Raw genomic sequence first — 4,440 nt, 5'->3', positions numbered from 1 at the left:
CCCCTCATATTCAGTGCGGACGGATTGAGACAGCCTGGTGTCCAGAGAGCTGCAGAGACTTCAGGGAGAAACCTCCGTGTGATGGACGTCCTGTCTGTTAGTTTGGAGAGGACTGAGGGTCTTTCCTCAGTGAGGAGGACTAGGCCTGATGGAGGAGGACCAGGCCTGATGGAGGAGCCCATGCTGGGCATAGCTGATACCAACTGCACAGGCCTAGTCTGTCACTTTATTTGACTAAAGGTGTTCACTTATACATTTAATAGGTTTACACCTTCTGTCCATATGTGCTTTTTATTTAAAACATTTGATGAAGTTTTGGTTCACATTTCAATAAATTGTATTTGTATTTGCACTCCTTTCGTCCATTATTCTTACTGAAAATGTTAGATTACACATTCACATCTGACTGAAGATTGGCCCCATTTATTTGTGACGTTGCAAACTCTGCGGTACAAGGCACAAGTCATGTGAAGCTCATAAGGCGAGGCAAATGGAAATAATCAGCTGATGGAGTGTAGATGTGGAAATAGCTGCATTCGATCAGCTGACTGTGTTTTCACAATAAAAGTAGTTTCTTAGTGAATGTCCTGTACTGGTCTTAAAATCTCATAACATCAGCTTTTAATGTTCCTCTTGGATGTTCTTCTTGACCCTCAGAGAAGGAGAAGATGTCGTGTCTTTCAGGCATGTCCTTTCCTAACAAAAATGACAGGAAACATAAAACATATTATTGCAGAACAAGTGTGTTATTTATGAAAGTGGTGTGTTTGTGTGTTTAGGGGCTGTAGATATAATTATTTTGTAATTGTAATGTTTTTTTTTTATTTCAACAGCGATACAAAGACAATCAGATTATGAATGAACAGTATGAAGTTCATCAACATTGAAATATATGTTATTATCAAAATAATATTGAACTGTTATCAAAACGTAGTGCAATTGTAGAAGCTTGCTCTGTTGTCTCAATGAAAGAATAACTTTTACCACGTGTTTTACAGACAATATTGAGAGATAAATAGTAGCAGTTCTCACTATGTGTTAAATATCTTTGCCTTCAATACATTAAATTAGAAATCTGACAAAGTCATATTGCTAAATATCTAAAATGTAACTTTTTGCATGGAAAAAACCCTCAACTTAACTGATGTCTAGGTGACCTAGTATTTAGTATTGTTTAATGGAATACATATCAGTGTATTCAAGTCAATACTTCATTCATTTAAACCAATATCTTTCTTGATTCTTTGTACAGTATGAAAAAAGAGTCTTTGTACCTGAGCTGAAGTTCCCTGCTGTGAGGAGTCCAGTTCTGTCTCTCACTCTCTGGTCCAGCCTGTCTGCATCACCTGGACACCTTAAACAAACAGATATATATGTAAAGAACCATGTGTACAAACAATATAACTGATTATCTTCTGTTGAACATGTTGGATTGTCTATTGTCCGAGTCAGGGTTCTTTTTATTTTACTGTAACTTTGGAAGTTGTGTTACCAATGCTTACTGTTTATTTGATACCCATTTGGTAATGCAATTAATAAAAACAACAAGGTTTGGGTTCGTTCTTTAGATGACTGTGACGTTAACGTGTAAGCTCGATAATGAACTCCAGCTCAACCAACCATATTGTAATATCTAAGTAATCATCTTGAAATATGACATTAATAATTGTAATATACACACATCTTATTGTGAGGTTGATTTCACATACACTACTTCGGCGTTAGCTTGTCTACATACTTGAGCATAGCCAATTTAAATTAACCTTAGCGATGCATACAGTTCCTACCTACATAATAAAATATCTCTTTAAGTTACAAGGATGACCTTATTTTATCAACCTCAAACAGAAGCCGTTTGTTCTACAGTATTATCCCACTTAATGCTTAACACTTGTCTATTTCGTTTTAACCTTTATATATACAGTCTATGATTTTAACTTGTAGGCTACGATTAGCATCGTTAGCACCGATGTAGCTACCACTCGCTTACACACTAAACCTAAGCCTTAACATTCATTACGTAGCCGATTAAAATCATTAACACATAAATAAGTACTCGATTTTCACTTACCGCATTCATGCACCGTCTGTTTTAACCGCAGAGCGAGTCACAATAGTCCGATATATAAGCATGAAGAACAAACAACCACGGCCGGCTTCAAGTTGTGTTCCCTGGATGAGCTGAGCAGGCAGAGTCCCAGTAGCTTCACGGAGCAGCTAGCAGAGAGACGAGAAGCTAGCAGCAGCAGTCACTTGACAGAGCCGTCACTCAATGTGACCACGCCCTAATTTATTTTGTTGCTATTACTGTCAGGAAATGTACAACCTAACCCTGGTCCATCCAGTAGTAGTAGTCAGATCGCTACTCCTGCTGATTTTAAAGCTAGGTCTGGGTTGGGTTTCATCCATTTGAGTGTGCGCAGTCTGTTAGGTAAACTAGATTTTGTCCGCATTTGGGCAAGCTCGACTGACGCTGACGTCATTGTTTTATCAGAAACATGGCTAAATAAATCTATTTTGGCCTCTGACATTATTGCCTTAAATGGTTATAATGTGTATCGTTCCGACCAGCCTAATAAAAGTGGTGGCGTTGCCATTTATGTTAAGAATAAGTTCAGTGTAACCACATTAGTTTCCTCCTCCGCTTCTCCGTCCCGCGGGCCCACCACCTACGGGAAACAGCGATGGGGTCGGGTGCGCTGCCAAAAGGGTAGCAGTGAAAGCAGAGGGTCTCGACGGACCAGACCCGGGCGACAGAAGCTGGCTTTGGGGACGTGGAACGTCACCTCTCTGGGGGGAAGGAGCTGGAGCTTGTGTGGGAGATGGAGCGTTACCAGTTGGATCTGGTTGGGCTCGCCTCTACGCACAGTGTCGGCTCTGGAACCTTACTTCTGGATAGGGGTTGGACTCTATTCTTCTCCGGAGTTGCTCAAGGTGTGAGGCGCCGGGCGGGTGTGGGGATACTCACAAGTCCCCGGTTGGGTGCTTCGTTGTTGGAGTTTACCCCAGTGGACGAGAGGGTCGCCTCCCTACGCCTGCGGGTTATGGGGGGGAAAACTCTGACTGTTGTGTGTGCTTAGGCACCCAACAGCAGTTCAGAGTATACAGCCTTCTTGGAGACCCTGGAAAGAGTCCTGTATGGGGCTCCTGAAGGGGACTCTTTAATCTTGCTGGGAGACTTCAACGCACATGTGGGCAATGATGGAGACATTTGGAGGGGCATGATTGGGAGGAACGGCCCCCCTGATCTGAACCGGAGTGGTGGTTTGTTACTGGACTTCTGTGCTAGTCATGGATTGGACATAACAAACACCATGTTCGAACATAAGGATGCTCATATGTGTACGTAGTACCAGAGCACCCTAGGCAGAAGGTCCATGATCGATTTCGTTATCGTATCATCGGACCTGAGGCCGTATGTTTTGGACACTCGGGTAAAGAGAGGGCCGGAGTTGTCAACTGATCACCATCTGGTGGTGAGTTGGGTCGAGTGGCGGGGGAAGCCTCTGGATAGACCTGGTAAGCCCAAACGTGTAGTTCGGGTGAACTAGGAACGTCTGGAGGAGGCCCAAGTTCAGGTGGCCTTCAACTCACACCTCCGGCGGAGCTTTTCGGGCATTCCTGTGGAGGTTGGGGACATTGAACCAGAGTGGTCGGTGTTCAAAGCCTCTATTGCCGAAGCCGCGGCGGGGAGCTGTGGTCTCAAGGTCCTAGGTGCCTCAAGGGGCGGTAACCCTCGAACCTCCTGGTGGATACCGGTGGTCAGGGAAGCCGTCCGACTGAAGAAGGAGGCCTTCAGGGATTTGTTATCCCGGGGGACTCCCGAGGCAGTTGCAAGGTACCGACAGGCCCGAATGGCAGCAGCCTCATCCGTGGCCGAGGCAAAGCAGCGGGTGTGGGAGAAGTTCGGAGAAGACATGGAGAAGGACTTTCGGGTGGCACCAAAGTTGTTCTGGAAAACTGTCCGACACCTCAGGAGGGGGAAGCAGGGAACCATCCAAGCTGTGTACAGTAAGGATGGGACATTGTTGACCTCAACTGATGGAGTGTTAGGGCGTTGGAAGGAACACTTTGAGGAACTCCTGAACCCGACAACTCCGCCCTCTATGTTAGAGGCAGAGCTGGAGTATGACGGGGGATCAACACCAATCTCCCGGGGGGAGGTCACTGAGGTCGTCAAACAACTCCACAGTGGCAAAGCCCCGGGGGTGGATGAGATCCGCCCAGAAATGCTGAAGGCTCTGGGTGTTGAGGGACTGTCATGGTTGACACGTCTCATCAACATTGCGTGGAAGTCGGAAACAGTACCGAAGGAGTGGCAGACCGGGGTGGTGGTTCCCCTTTTTAAAAAGAGGGATCAGAGGTTGTGTGCCAATTACAGAGGCATCACACTACTCAGCCTCCCCGGGAAAGTTTACTCTAAGGTAATCGAAAGGAGGG

General features: G+C 45.3%; 1 long non-coding RNA gene across 1 annotated transcript; it reads right to left on the bottom strand.

Annotated features, from left to right (window-relative positions):
- Positions 1–598: 598 nt before the first annotated feature.
- Positions 599–2,147, bottom strand: LOC139432997 (uncharacterized). The gene is made up of 3 exons (XR_011642570.1): positions 2,072–2,147; positions 1,275–1,354; positions 599–696 (listed from the first exon to the last, which is right to left on the bottom strand). It is a non-coding gene; the product is annotated as an uncharacterized lncRNA (long non-coding RNA).
- Between the last annotated feature and the right edge of the window lie 2,293 nt (positions 2,148–4,440).

The sequence above is a fragment of the Pseudochaenichthys georgianus genome, chromosome 23 (assembly GCF_902827115.2).
Source record: "Pseudochaenichthys georgianus chromosome 23, fPseGeo1.2, whole genome shotgun sequence".
In the NCBI taxonomy this organism is placed as follows: Eukaryota; Metazoa; Chordata; class Actinopteri; order Perciformes; family Channichthyidae; genus Pseudochaenichthys; species Pseudochaenichthys georgianus.
The sequence above is the reverse complement of the archived record's forward strand: the minus strand, read 5'-3'. Positions and strand labels throughout refer to the sequence as shown.